The sequence below is a fragment of the Elgaria multicarinata genome, chromosome 11, assembly GCF_023053635.1.
Source record: "Elgaria multicarinata webbii isolate HBS135686 ecotype San Diego chromosome 11, rElgMul1.1.pri, whole genome shotgun sequence".
Lineage (NCBI taxonomy): Eukaryota > Metazoa > Chordata > Lepidosauria > Squamata > Anguidae > Elgaria > Elgaria multicarinata.
In genome coordinates, this window is record NC_086181.1 from 4,906,587 (window position 1) to 4,922,736 (window position 16,150).

Genomic DNA, 16,150 nt, shown 5'->3' on the forward strand with positions numbered 1-16,150 from the left:
TAGGATGGACAGAGCCATTTTCAAGAGATGAAAAACTGAAATTAATGCCTGTATTTGATTGGTAGTTAACTCACTGTGTATAATTGTCACAGAGCCATTGGTAATAATGGACTGTAATCAAATCATGAAGGAGCCCCCAAACATTTGATTCTCACAGTGCTGAAGCGACATTAGTCTGTTTTAAGAGCCACCATGAAAACTTGCAAGGCACTCATTTCCCCCAGAATGCCACAAGAGACCTGTTTATTTTTTAAAAGGTCTTCTATGAATGGAGGTAACATCAGTCTTCCAGATGCTGTTGTCAACTTGTGCTCCAAATTTGACAAGAGTGCCAAGGGAGCATGACAAGAGAAAGAAAATCTAAGCAGTTCCAAGGAGCCAGAAAGCTTGACAAGCAGTTTGTACAAAACAAAATTTGTACAATTTTGGCTACTGCTCCTTTTATTTATTTATTACATTTTTATACTGCCCAATAGCCAAAGCTCTCTGGGCAGTTCACAAAAATTAAAACCATAGTAATGGTTATTCTACGGTGCCATGAATAACTTCTGTACATGGGGACAACTAAAACCTCTCAAAGGGGATGCTGTGAAGAAGACGACGACTCCACCGGTTCGACACCGAGGCTGCGTTTGCTTCTGTTCCTGCCCATGCATGTATTTTAATCTTATATCAATTTTGCTGCGTGGTTTTATCCTGGTTGTGCTTTTTATATTGTATTTTGTATTTGTGCTTTTAACCTGTTGGTTGTTTTATTATGGTTTTAATTTTTGTGAACCGCCCAGAGAGCTTCGGCTATTGGGCGGTATAAAAATGTAATAAATAAATAAATAAATAAATAAAGCAGGTACTTAAGGTGGCATTGCCAGATGCTACGCCATAGCGCCACGCCAAGTGCCAGGCTAAGTGCGCACTTGTGTCACTTTTGGAGTTGTACAGGAGGCAATGCACATCCTTCAGCTTTGGCAGTCTGGCAGCAACGGAGTAAAAGTAGCTTTTCTTTCTACCATGTCTACTTCGTTCGTGAGGTAATCTCTTCCAGCCATAGGAACTCCAGCTGACCTGGCAAAGGCAAGTCCTCCAACAGAGCCCACATGGGCATAACTTCAGCGCTTTCTCAGTTTTCCACCCTGCTGCTCCCTGTGGCCTGTCCGCATCTCCAGCAGCAGCGCCTGGGCTGTGCCTCTGGTGTGCACCTAAGTGTGTGCACTTAGTAGGGTGCACTTTAGACTGTTTTAGGGATTTGGAACAGAACATTGATGAAATTCACATTTGATAGCAATATTTGTGCCATTATTATTATAACTAAAACCTCTCATGAATCGAAGGGAGAAGGTATCTCAAACAGAGATTGAAAAGGACAAGGCTTTTGCAACATAGACTAGTTCCGGGGACAGAAATTCTCATCTTCGCAGGAAAGGCAACAGGTAAAGTATAGGGATGCCACCCAATTAAAGAAATATTTACTCAGGAGTAAGCCCCACTGAGGTCAATGAGACTCACTTTTCAATAAGCATAATTAGGGTTGCAACTATAATCACTTAATTGTATAAGTAGATTTAATTGGTTAAGTTCTGCATAAGTTTGCGTAGAAGTAAAAAAAAAAATTTTTTTAAGACCGCATACTTTGTTTTTAAACGATACATGCCCAAGTCATAGCAGATGCAAACTCAGAACACAGAAGCCCCGTTCTCTCTGGAATAGGAGAGAATGCCTCTCCCAAGATTATTCCGGCTATCTTCAGTCTTTAAGGTGCAATCCAATGCAGAGTGGGAGGACAGTGTAAGGGATCTTTGCCTCCACACTCCAGTCGTCCTGCAGTTTTGCTAGATGGGTGATTCTAGCAGAGTTCTAGGGGTGGCTCTTGGGGCGGGAGGGGAGGAGGCTGGGGCGGCCATAGGATACATCATGTTTTAGCCGCCCCTGTCTCCTCCCCTCCTGCCCCTGGGAATGCCCTCTCTATGCTCTGTTTTCCAAGAGTGGAGAGGTAGGTGGTATGGTTCTCTCCACGCTGGTGTCCTGAGGAAGCGGCTTTGCAACCAGCCACTTTTTAACTTATCTACATGGGCTGTGTGCCCAGACTGGGAAGACCGCCAGGTACCAGCAAACACACCAAATGAAGAGATAACACTTAATTTGTATTTCTCACACAGTTCAAAACATAAAGAAACAGAACAGTCTTCCTGTGCTTACGCCGAAGTCAAAGCCAGTCCATAAATCCATCCAGTTGTCATAAAGGGTCCAGGAGAGAGGGTCACGAAAGTCCACAAAGCCAGTCCAAGTTCCAAAGGGCAGGAGAGAGTCACAGAGTCCAAGAAGTCCGTAGTCCAACCGGTATAGCAGAAACACGACAAGGCCAAGGTTTCAAGGTCCAGAGCTTTCTCAGGCAAACCAGATTAAGTCTGACAAGATCCTGGCCTGCGCACTGTTACTTAAATACCCAAGCCCAGAATCACAGCTGTTCCCTGTTTATCTGGCGTTTAGTAGCAATATGCTTGGATCTGCGTAATGCCTCCTTCTCCGCCCTTTGTTGTTTGAACGATGGCACCGGTAAGATGTTTGTTTGCTCTTCCTCTAAGGCTGAGCTGGAGGGAGCCTCTGCTGGCTGCTGCCCAGCCATGCTGGTACTGGGTCCAGCCTGCGGCTCTTCATCCCCAGACTCCTCATCATCAGATACCTCACAGCTTCTAACAGCTGGCTATGATGGAGAGGGGAGTGCAGTTTCCTGGCTCCAACCTTGGAGTCAGGAAGCTGAACTATCTTATGCCCCCACCCTCAACACTGTGGTTTGGTATGATCTTTGAACTAGCAGAACATAAATTAAACCTGTCAACTCTGCCTCCCGAATCCACTGCTCCATGGAAAATGAAATGGTTTGGTTTTAAATGTAAACACAAAATCTTGCAAGGGTTCTAACTGAATAAAGAAAATGCAAGAACCACTAGTGAAACATTTCTGTGAACTAAGTTACACAGAAGAACAATGCTTTGCTTAGGTGCACTGGAAGTTGGTATGGAAACAACTGGGATTTTGGATCTATGCACCTTTATGCCTTTAATGGGAAATGGACTTAGGGAACTGCCAGTGTCCTATGCTGTGGTAAATGAACATGCATCAACTTTCCTGGACAGATGCCCACGGCTGTTCATCAAAAGGGGTTTGAAAAACACAGAAAATGCCACAAGGTTAATGAATATTCAAACCTTCCTCAAGAAGCTGTCAAATGAACAGGAAGGATAAGCTACATGTCCTTGTCTCCCTGCTTGCTCTCAGGCAGAACAGCTGCCATTCACAATGGGGTTTTGAATCCACAAAAAAAGTGCAACAGCTGACAGGTTGCCTTGTGCAAACAAGAGGCTTGCAAGGCTGCAAACAAGAGGCCAGCACAGCCAAAGCAAGAGCCCATCAGCAGCTGAGCTTCCTGCATCACATTCCTCCCCCCTCCCCCCAGCCACTCTACAAATACTGGGAGCAGGATTCTGGGCTGCAAAAACGTTGGTATATTAAATATTACCCAGTACAGGTGCTGAATCAATAATTTCCTTAGAAGTTAAATCACTTTTCCCCCTAATGAACAAGGCGTGCCTTTTAGACACCATATGTAACGACAATAGGCAGATATAAGCCAGACTTCTAAACAGCTATTTGTTGTAGCATGTAGAATAAACTGCAAGTGAGCAGGCAAGGTAGTGCTACCGAACTGGGGCCTCTGCCTTGTAGGCCACGTAGAATTAGAACAGGGGGATTTAGGCAGAAAGACTAAATGTTGTGGACGTTTATAAGGCTGGTATAAGAGGTGCTTTTGTAGATATTCTTTGAAAAAGTGGGTGGGATGTCGGATCAAGTGAGTGTAGTTTCCCACTGCATGGGGAGGGTTTGTGGTGGGCAGATTTAATTTGCCATATAGATATACACTACAACTGGGGACAGGGAACGGGTGTGGCCATCTGGGGAACCCTGGAGGGCTGGATTGGGACCTGCACTTGGTCAGATATGGACCTAAGGCTGAACACCCTACTGTACACACTTACCTGAGGATAAGTCAAAAGTGGACTTATCCACTGAATTGTGAGGAACAGCTAAATTCCTTGGAATACAGCATGAAAACCACTATTCCAGATTAGTCCCCATTATTGCTAGATGAAGAGTTCTATCACACAGATGATGAGAGTAAAGCAAGGGAGAAATGCACAACCTTGCCCAAGGTAAAAAAGAAGGAAAGCGTCAGGCCTGGAATAAAGAACCCTACATTCTGCTTTCATGAATATATCAGAGATGTGCAGACACATCGTGCATGCTTCCAATACCATACCACCAAGAAACTACCTACACTGTCTCCTAACAAAACCTGCAAAGAAAGAATTGTTCAATGTCTTCCTCTCCTCTACTGTCTACTCCCTTGACCTTAATTATTGCTCTGGACAATAGGGGAAATGCATTGAAAAGACACTGACTGGAGGCCTAGAAAAGCTTTATATGTCACAATTATTGCTCCAAATAACCACAAGCATCAGACTGCAGAAGCATCCAGTTAGCAAGTAATGCCATTTAAAAGGCAGGGAAATTGTAGACCACTATGCAGTTCTGCACGGTAGCCAATGGTGGGCAAAAAGAGGTGGGATGGGTTCTCCCACCCGGCCAGGGCTCACTCAGACTAGTAGAGGCAGAGCGGATGGGAAGGTGCCAAACAAGCAATGTAAACAATGATCTATACAATTTACACAGCAATTCTATGCATGTCTACTCAAAAGTAAGTCACATTGAGTGCAATGGTGATTACCTCCAAGTAAGTGGATATGGGATTACTAGATTAAAATACCTACACATGGCTTTAACTGGGCTGGGTCTATTATTTCTCTGCTTTCATAATGCAGATGATGCCTGATATCTATGATTGCAATCACGCGTTGGTTGAAGCTGGAGGGGGAAGGGGCAGAGGAAGGTGGGAAGCAACCAATCATGATTTGAACAACGCTGGACTGCACTCTTGTTTATTTAAACAAAGAAAGGATGATAAAGATCTCACTCAACTGCTTCCGGAGGGACACTTTACACAGCCTTCATCGACTTTAAGTCTGCTTTCGATTCTAATCCCGAGAGACAGGTTGTGGCAAAGGCTTGAGGATACCAACATTGATAGGCAATTGTTGTTTCTTATTTGTAGCCTCTATGATAAAACGTGGGTGCAGGTGAGATGCGACCGTGTAGGCCATCTGACCAGAGCGATTCCAACTCACATTGGTGTTAGACAGAGCTGTGTTCTTGCCCCCACCTTGTTTAACATTTATATCAACTCTTTGGTCAAGGGGCTCTCTGAGATAAACTCTCACCCTCTCAAGTTGGCACATAGATTGTTGTCTATTTTACTATATGCAGATGACGCGGTACTTCTCTCTTTGACATGCATTGGCTTGAGGCGGTCATTAAGAGCTTTAGACATCTACTGTAAAACTGAAAAGTTGGTAATTAATTACACTAAATCTAAAGTCTTGGTTTTTACCAGAAAGCAGATTAAGCATCATTGGCAGATAAATGGGCGTTCAATTGAACAGGTTTAAACTTATAAATATTTGGGAGTCATCTTTCAATCGTCTGGCTCATGGAGGAGTCAAATCTCTAATGCCATTGCAAATGCACAGAGGAGTGCCAAATCACTAATTTCTTTTTTTTTTATGCCAAAGGAGGACAGTACATACCATCAGCCTTGCAAGTGTTTTCCGCCAAGGTGTTAACACAATTGCTTTATGGTGCACAATTCTGTACTTACAGCAATTTTACTGCTATGGAATCCACCCAAACAAAATTTCTGAGAAATGTTCTTGGTCTTCCAAGCTGTGTGCCCAATGTACTTGACCTAGAGACAGGTCAAATCTCGGTTGAATCCCATGCCTGGAGGTACAAGTTAAACTTCTGGCTAAAAATTACATTCTCTCCTCCAGGCTGGGCCCCTTTGACTCTGACTGATGCATTTCAGTCCAAATGGAAAAGGGCTGTGAACGGAAAATTGTGTACTTTGGGTTTCTCGCGAAATGCCATTTTGACATTAGGCCTTTCAAAAGCCAAGGAGGATATATATCAGCGTATTAGTGATATTGAGTTACAAGATCATATAAGAGCAGCAACCCTATATCCTGAATTTAGAGATAGGGGGCAGGCTCTCCTTCCTGCAACATATCTAACTTCTTTAACTATTCCAAAATACAGGAAAGCGTTCACGCAGGCTAAATTTAATGTGCTTCCCTCAGCATTTTTGGAGGGTAAATATAATAATATCCCATATTCTAAGCGCCTATGCCCCTGTAAAGCTGACATGATCGAAACTGTGGACCATGTATTGCTGTACTGCTCCTTTTATTGTGATTTTCGGCATACTTTTATCACTCCTATTTTACAAGGAATACCTGGGAGATCTGATGTGTTCTATACAGACTATCTTTTGGCTGATCAGAACTCTCAGATAAGCTCCAAGGTGGCTAAATTTTGTGCTGCTGCAATTGCTTGCCGGCGTGGGATGATATCATCTGATTGTGATAATGTTTTAATCTCTTAAAAAATGCGGGACATGTACTAATTAACTGTTATCATATATTGTTTTATTCATAGTCCCATTTTATTCTGTCAGTTTGAGAATATTATATGTGCTCATATTGTTGTGTTGTTTTGCTGGTCTTGTGACCGTAAATAAATAAAATTCACTCAACTATAGAAAAGTAATTTGCACAATTAAATTCCTCATATTTGCATAGAGACCATGAAACTATGAGCTACAATATGACTTCTACAACTCCAGTTCGGAAAGAGAAGTAGGGAACCCAGCAATCTGGGTTTCTAAGCTATGGCTGCAACCAACCGATATCAGTTATAGACAAAGCAGTGTTTTAGCACACACTTGGGACTTTAAAAAAAGTGGGAAGGGGAGGGAACACTTTAGCATGACATTGTGAGCTTACGACAAAATAGTACTTGCAGCATCTGTGGTTGAAGAACTGGAGTATTTAAACACACCAGGCCATCTAAAAAAGCTGCCAACTCACAGTCTAAAACAAGGTCAAAGCCACACACATCAAAGAAAGAATGAGAAGTTATTTTAGAGGATGGGAGTACGGTGAAGGGTCTGATGTGGGACTTGATGACCTCACGGTTCCTTCCAGGGCTGCGAAGTATAAAGGAAGTTTAAACAAAGCTTGCTTATACAGTCCAGAAAATTCCTCAAGAACATCAGTATCATTCACTAAATTGTCCAACCTTCTTACTATATTGGAACAAACAAAAAGGTACCCATGTTGACTGTAAGAAAAAACCCAAAATTCCTATTGCTGCAATACGTTTATTAGGTCAACCAAAAGATCACAAAAACATGCAAGCTTTTGAGATCTCAAGAACAGATGTGGACATCTCGAAAGCTTCTACATTTTTAGTGGTTTTTTGTTTGCCAAAGGTATTGCACTAATATGGATTAAGGGATAGGAGTTACTAATATATAAAGGAGTGCACTAATTAGAGTCAATCTTCCAAACAGACCACTATGACTGTCGGAGTTATCAGATTTCTTCCCAAGTTTACATATCAATATATAATGATAGAGTTATCAGAGATCAGCATTACAGTCAGACAATTGATACAGATTTACATTCTCTGTTTAAGAATCTGTATCTTTAGCACAAATTAACAGGACACAGTGGTATTGTTTCAAGCTCTAAATTAAGGGCAAGATATTAATCACAGAGGCTCTAGAATGTAGCCTTATTAATGGCCTTCTCTTTGAACAGTTTAGTTTTCTACTCCTCCAAACAAGGTAGTGATCTAATTAAGTTGGGGCCTTCCAACTTTCTGAGATTTCTGAAATAACTTTTTTGTTTTCTATATCTATTTTGTCTTCTATATCTATAAAACAACTTTTACAGTACAAATATAGTTCTTGTTTCTGGGAGAAAGTAAAATCTGTAGGGTCCTCTGGAAAGGTGGCATCACTCAGAGGAAAAGTGCATGCAAGAGATGCCAGCTTCAATCCCTAAAATCCCCAAGTAAAATGATCATCCGCTTCAGGGCTGGGAAAGCCTTCTTGAGAGTAAGAAGAAATAACATTAAAAATAATCTTAGCGAGTAAGAAAAAATAATAATGAGCCATTGTACTGACTCCATATAAGGGAGCTCCACCTTCAAGGCAAAAATAAGGGTTCACTTAGTGAGTAGGAAATATATGCTTTACATTAAGGGGTCCTATATCTTCCGCCCATATTGCTGCTCTTTTTTAACAATAAGCTGCTCCAACAGTATTGTAGATCCTGCAGGAGTGAGCAGAACGTACATCAAGATCTAACGGTAGAGTTTGGGTGATTTGCAGTATATCATCAAAGATTTTTGACACTCAACGGCTCGCCCTACCATTATGCAGAATGAAGCAGCCATCTCAGGCATGTGATAGTTTATTCTTGGATTTATTATTATTGCATTATTATTCCCAAAGAGTGGGGAGAGGCACTTGTGGATTTTTAATTTTTATTGCCTCAGATCCAAAATGACTTGGCTGGCCTTGGGTACTACACACCTTGACTTGGGGAGACTGTGTGTGTGCATCATTTGTTGCTCCGTTTCAGGCAGCAGCATGTAACAACTAAAATGCTTTCTCCCCACCCACCCCCGGCACCTTAAGTTAGGTTGCTGAAAAAGAAAATGAGCAGTGAAAAGGCTTGTGAGCTTGGTCCTGATTCTGGTCAAAAATTACTCTGCTGAGCTTGTGTTCAGAGGCATTCTGTTACTTACTTCTTCACATATGTCTACCTGCCACTATTTTCAACTAAGTTCCTCTTGGTAGACCTTGGGCACCTGGTAAAAAACAAAGTAGATTGCACAAGCCTGAAGTCTACCCACCCTTGCTGCAGGGAACACTCAAACACCACATGGCCTGCCTGAGATGGGACAAAGTTAACAGCAGAAGCAAGCATATTGATAAAAATGAAGGAAAGCTGAGATTGTAAGCCTATGCGGCAGGGTCTTGCTATTTACTATGTAATCTGTACAGCACCATGTACATTGATGGCGCTATATAAATAAATAATAATAATAATAAGGTAAGAGATGGTTCACTCTCTCATATTGTATTACTTTCCCTGCCACATTTTGGATGCTATGGTAAAATTTAGCAGGGCCAAACCTCTTTCCCCTTTAAGAACTGCCTTTGTGTATAAGACTAAAAGACTTCCTTTCTCCCACAATGGCCAGCCAGATGCCTACTGGAAGCCCACAATCAGGGCACAATAACCTTCCCTTGTTGCCTATCCTGAGCGCCTGACAGCGAAAGATATTCTGCCTCAGGACATGGGCTCTATTTTGGCTAATAACTGGTGAGTGCTAAGTCTATCTTGAAGAATTTGTTAAGCCTTTTTAAACGCCATCTAAAGCTAGCAACCATCACATCATCTTGTAAATGGAAATTCTCTAAGTTTAATTACATGGCATGTGAAGAAGTACCTTCTCTCTGTCCTGAACCTACATCAATTACATTGGAGGGCTCCCAAGTTATAGCATTCATAAGAATGGGTGGAGGGAATCCCTCCTTATCTGCTCTGTACTCTTTCCAGACACATTAAAATTGTATATTTTTTTCTCCCTCAGCATACAAAAAAAGAAAAACGGGGGGGGGGGGGCTGAGTCGAAGTCATTGTAGGCCCCTTCTATTCCTCCTACTTTGCCACTTCCTCGTTTTATCCTCCTATCAAGGGACCTGGGAAGGTGAGAGAACTTCCAGTATTCTCTGTAATATCTTGCTCAAATAATGTAGACTGCAAACCCTTGTGAGTCAGTTAGGATGGGGAGGAATCATTTGAATGATGGCACACAGACACACACTTGTGGATCTTGAAGTACTGCTGCACTTTTGGTGCTGAATACATGTAACAAAATAGTACGTATTCATTTACAATGCACCATCAACACAAAATGTGCTTTACACAATTTTAATAAGCAAAAAAGTAAAACAGTCACTTGCCCCAACCAGTTCAGGATCTAAAATTAGCAACTGGTAAGCTATGGGGAGGGGAGCAGTTTTTTTTCCTTTAGTCCCTTTGCGGGCTGGGGCGGGGGGGGGGGGCGCGCGAATGCTCCCTGCTCGTTTTTGAGCCATTCACTTCTAAAGACACATTTTTCTTGACAGCAGATGGGATGCAATTATTTTTCCATCACGTCCGTGTGGACGATGTGGCTAATCAAAAAATTAATAAAGCAATCAAACATTTGTTTTTAAATCAAAACGAAATATTTCATCCCTTGCTTACCCTGCTGTGAAGCGCGTCCTTGCCCCTTCTCCGTCAGGCCTTTCCTCGCTGCTGCTTTTGTCCAAGTCTTCTTTTCTTCTCTTCCTGCCGCTTTCCTCCTCCTCCTCCTCCTCCTCCTTTACCTCTTCTCATATGGCTAGATGCGCTCCAACCCTGCCATAGGGCAGCCCTTTCGCCACGTGCTGCTTGCCTGAGCAATGCCTGACCTCGCCGATTGGCTCATCTCAGTGGGCAGAACACTGCAGACTTGCTTGGGAGAGGCATGCAAAAAGGGCTTGTGGGAGTTGTAGTTTTCTTTATCCGTCAGATCCTCCCCTTTCATTTACTACAGGGTTACTTACAGCTGTGGTAGAGCTGGAAGAATTTAAAGCAAGAACATTTCAAGTCAATTTAATATTGAATAGGGTTACTTATTTTGTGTTTTGTTACTTTAAAGTATAATTGTTTTATAAATGGAAATTAATTAAAATCTTATATATATATACCGTACTTCTTCAATTGTAAGACTCCATCAAATGTAAGACGCACACTAATTTCAGTACCACCAACAGAAAAAAAAACCTAAGACACACCCGCAGACGCACCCCATTTTTAGAGATGTTTATATGGGGGGGGGAAAAGTGCATCTTAGAATCAAAGAAATAGGGTAATTCAACGTCGGGAGTTAGTTGGTCATCCCTTTATGACTGCCTTCCTGTTGACTGATTCTCATTAAATTTAATTGGAAAGTTCTTGATAGGCAGATTCCATAAATAACAATAGTTTTCACTATAATTCAAAGTCAAGTTTATATTCATAAGCTTTAAGAATTGAGCTATTTTCTATAACAATGTACTATAAAGTTGTATTTTTAATATCAAAAAGTCAAGTATAATTAAACAAACATAAGTGATTGCAAAGTGGAGCAAAATAAAATATGAACATAACAAACTTCTTTGTACACCATTATAAGCACAGGTGCAGGCCAAGGTACAATGATATGTCAGTAATTTTAAAACAAAGTCAAGAAATGTCTCATTTGACATTTCTTATCATAGAGTTGGAAGGGGCCTATATAAATGCATCTGAGTCCACACAGGTCAGGTGTCTAGTGTTATGTTAAAGTTGTGATGTTTGATTTTAAGTGCAAGTTGCTGTTTCATAGGGGGAAGGAGTTTGCAAAAAACAACATCAGAAAATACGCCTACCTTCCAGTCTCTTGCATGTTTTTCCCCTTGCACCTGTTTGCAATCATTGATTCTACTGCTTTGGGAGTTTTAGTTTTTAAGAAAACAACCTTGAACGTAGTTCTTCACCATGTAATCCTAGGTGATCAGGTATCATACAGTGATTTCACAGTGCCATATAACAAGTCAGACTTGGCTATGTGACTGATGTTTATCAAGCCCTCATATTGCTTTCGCTCTGAAGGTGCGGGTGGGGTGGGGTGGGGGAAACACAAACAGCCATTGCCAAGGCAACCCAGCCAATATGCTCTGTTTTGTGGTGGTGTTTTATTAGCCATCAGTTATATTAGCCATCATAGTAGCACAGTAAGAGTTTTGCCTCAATTTATCTGTGATGGCATGCACTGTGTAACTTATTGCCATGAAGAATGCGGGTGAGGAAGCACATCCAAATGTGGGAGTTGATACACTGCTTTACTTTCATCCAAATGCACAACCTCATCCACCTTCTTGTATAGCTAGTCAAATAGGAACAACTGGATTCGGGTGAGGGAGTGATGGTCTAATTGCTTTGACAAAAAAGACACATTCCCTTTGACAGCCACCTCTTTCTAAACACGTTTGCACCCCAAAAGTGGTTGAAATGGTGGGGGGGTTCATGGGGAGGAAGGGACAAAATGTTAAGCATGCTTCCATTCAGCTCAACACTGTCTGGTGAGCGACCCCCTTTCCAGACTGCTCAGCACCAGAGTGCCTCTTCTTTTTTTGGAACTTGGATCTGGCAATATTAAGCAAGAGAGAGACAGAGAGATTGCAAAAGAGAAAGAAGGGGGAGGGAGAGAATAAGGGAGCCCGAGTCTCTCCATCTACGCCTGGGGAAAGGGAGTGTAACAGAAGTAGGGCGTTGGTATTATGAATCTGCTCCAAAGTGAAATCACAACAGGGTGGCCTGATGGTGGCTTGACTCAGTGTAAGCTGTTGCTCATGTTTTGAGCAAGATCTGAAAGGGTGGATACACGCACATGTTGGATAGCTGAAGAGCGCATATCCACAATGCCAGTGACCTTTTAAAAGAACCCAAAGGAGGATTGGACAACACTGGGGGTGGGGAGCGAGAGAGTTGTTTGCCTCACCACCCCTTTCATTGATGATCTCTCTGTCCAAACCATTACATCAGCTTTGCAAACACACACACACACACACTTACTTTAAGAACACAGAAAGCTACGTTATACTGAGTCAGACCATTGGTCCATCTAGTCCAGTATTGTTGGCACTGACTGGCAGTGGCTATCCAGGGTTTCAGGCAAGATCTCCTTGTATCTGGAGGCTCCAGAAACTGAACCTATCTGCTATGATATGTTAATATTACTTACAAAAATAAACTGGAAGAGAGGGGGAGATAAAAGCTTGGTGGCAGAAACAAATATTAAGTATTTGTTAAGACGGTTACAAAGTTTGCAAAAGTTCAATCTAAATGGACATGGGTTCTCCACTTCTTGGAGACATAGATAGACATCTGGAAAGACATTACAATGCCCAGATGTAATCTTGCAACGCATCGACATGCAATTATCACCTACTTGCCCGCCTCTCTTATGCTTTCTATTTGCATGTCTTGCCCTATCCACACCTTCAGAAGGCAGAATTGCAAAGGCAGCACTACAATTATTATTATGGTTTTAATTTTTGTGAACCGCCCAGAGAGCTTAGGCTATTGGGTGGTATAAAAATGTAATAAATAAATAAATCACAGAGTTGAAGGTAGCATTCTAGGCCATCTAGTCCAATGCCTTAATAGTTCAGGGATCCAGAACTAGAGCATGCTCAACAAACTGCTTGAGGAACTCCAGCAAGAGAGGGCCCATCACCCCTCTTTGGTTTTACCATCACGTTTTCTCCATTGTTCAACTAAAATCTACCCTCCTGTAACATATAGCTTCATCTCACCTCCACTTTTTTCTGGTTCTCCCTCGGATTATCCCATTTTGCTTATGTAGCATTGACATAGCGCATGTGCGCTTGTAGGAACCAAGCCTCTTTACACCTCTGCTGTAGCGCGTTGCTGTGATCGTTGTTGTTTTCGCCATCACCTCTGCCCCTCTTCCCACATCCCCACCCCCCATATCTCCTTTGTACCTCCCCCTATAGTTTATTCCTTGTTGGAAGTTGGACAACTCCCCCTCCATTGCATAGGCTACTGCCGTTCTCCTCACCCTGCCTGCAGACTTTGTAGCATGCAATCAATGGGATTTACTTTTGAGTATGGGAACCAGGAAAGTTTGATTGCCGCCCCACCCCCCTGTCTCACTCTTGCTGATTACCGCCCCCTGCTCCAAGTCCTTGCCTGTTTCAAAAGAGGTTTCCAGCCCAACTGAAAGGGAAGTAGGTAACTGACTAGAGATTTGGGTGAAACTGACCAGCCTCTCCCAAAATTGGGAGAGGTTGCTTCTAACTGCCCTGCATCCCACCAGCCCGGCCTGGAGCATGTTTCTTTGAAGAGCGCTCCTACAGACCTTCGCAGTAGTAAACTATAAACTCCAGGGGTTTAAGGGAGGGAGGGAGCCTCATCGTTTCTCTCCCCTCCAAGCACAGACCAAGGGGCAGCATGTCAGTTAGCAGTTGAAATCAATGGCATTTACTTTTGAGTAAAATAAATCCCATTGAAGATGCACAGCTTCAGATGTTCAAAGGAATGAAAATGTGATCCTATGTTCCTCCGCACTAGTAGACTATAAGCTCCAATGGATTTGAGGGAGGAAATGTACAAAATCATTAAAAATCAATGGATGACCCAATCTGGTTCAAATTCGGCATGCTGAAAGCTCTCCTTAAGACCTACCACTGTGCCAATTTGGATCTCTTTATCTTTAAAAATGAGGGTGCTGCTGGCAAGGAGGGTGCATTTCCCACATTTCTTTTAAAGTGAAAATGGACGAGTTAAGATGGAGGAAGCAGGAGGAGGAAGGATTTGAATTGGCAATTAAAAACACCTGCTGCAGACAAGACACACCCCTTTCTTTTCTTTCATCAGCAATTCCGCCCCTTGCAAACACACCCACAGAACACTGGATTCAAAATGAGGGATGAAAGTACATGCTGCAGTTTGAGTGTGCTTTTGCATGACTGGAAGAACTGTACTTTCTGCACACCAAAATATTTCACTTCTTTTGGCTAAGAAGCACAATTAAAGCAGGATGAGTGGGAGTACTTCACAATAAAAGCAGATTATAAGCTGGAAAACTTTGGAGTCCTTTGCACGCAATTTGCAGTGATTGCACAGTATAACGCTGGTGTGATGAAGCTCTTAGACTCATTAGATATCCTGCTCTTCGCCAGAGAAGAATATTTGAAGAGTGCTATGATGTCCCACTCAGTCTTTTCTTCTCCAGGCTAAATATGCCCTTTGTGAGTGGAGAAAGAGGCATAGAATAAAGACACAAATGCCAGAACCTGGATTAAACGAAGGGCCACTTTATTTGAATAATATGGGTAGTTCACCCCTCCTTGGATCTGCATGTGAAAGTGCGGGAATCAATGGGTCCTTCCTCAGGTCACTTGCCTGGCTTTATGGGCAAGCATTGTCCAAAGCCAGGAGTCAGGGAGGGGGAACCCTGCCCCTTTCTTTATTGACACTCTGCAAGTGTGGGGAGACCCATGTCACCCCAACCCGAAGCTTCACAGTGCAGAGTAGGTGAGGCAGGAGAGACTCCAAAGGCAAACCATATCCTGACACGTGAGCCTCACAGCTCGCTAGGAGCAGGTTCTCTGGATATGCCAATCACCAAAAGGTGCCAGAGGGCTCACCATCCCTATTTTAATATATTGCTAAATCCCACACATCCCGACCAGATGAAAGAGGCCGAGTGTTGGGGTGGGGCTGGCGTTTATAGCCTCTGCCCCATCCTTTGTCTACAGAGGCAACATGCCTATGGACATGAGGTGCCTTAATTCTATTCCCTTCCCCCAGCAACAGCCGTCTCCTGCCCAGTCCTTTCCGGCTGGGCTGGAACTAATTTTCCTTCAGTGTTCCTAAAGGGACATGGGGCCATCTTTACTGCTTTCCTCTGAACCTGTTCCCATTTGTCCTTATATAGAGTGCAGTGCTCAGAACTCACACAGTGCTTCAGATGAGGCCTAATTAGTGCAGAATAAAGATGAGCTATTACTTCTTCTTACTTGAAAACTGTGGTTCTATTAATGCAGTCAAAAATCACATTTACCTTTTCTGGAGCCACATTGCACTGCTGACTCATGTTCAGCTTGTGATCAACAACAACCCCAAAGTCCTTTTCACATGAACCACTGCTACACCAGGGATCTTCATCCTATAGCAATCAGTTGATTTAGCAGTATGGTACCAAAATGCAGAACTTTGCTTTTGTCTCTGCCGAATTTAATTTTGTTACTTTTGACCCACTTTCCCCGCTATATCAATGGCTTTTTAAAAAATTTTGTCCTGACTTCTAAAGTGTGTGAGCTATCCCTCACAAATGCAAATTTGAGTCCCTCCACCCCTTCATTTATTTATTAATTTAAAATTATTTCAAGATCGCATTTAAGGGTGGAATAAAACCCTTAAACTAATTAATGTAAGTCATTAATTAAAAAGTTGGATAGTACTGGGCCTGTGACAGAGCCCAAACAACTACAACATCCAGTTGGATGAAAACTGGGACACTATTTCCCTCAGGTCTTCTGGTCTACCCT

General features: G+C 42.5%; 1 protein-coding gene across 3 annotated transcripts in view; it reads right to left on the minus strand.

The window, feature by feature from the left end:
- ACLY (ATP citrate lyase) overlaps positions 1–10,399 on the minus strand; it is a 75,003-nt gene extending 64,604 nt beyond the window's left edge. For all 3 annotated transcript variants that reach the window (XM_063138289.1, XM_063138290.1, XM_063138288.1), the window contains exon 1: positions 10,275–10,399. The gene's annotated coding sequence lies outside the window, so the exon portion shown is untranslated. The remainder of the gene's footprint in view (positions 1–10,274) is intronic.
- Between the last annotated feature and the right edge of the window lie 5,751 nt (positions 10,400–16,150).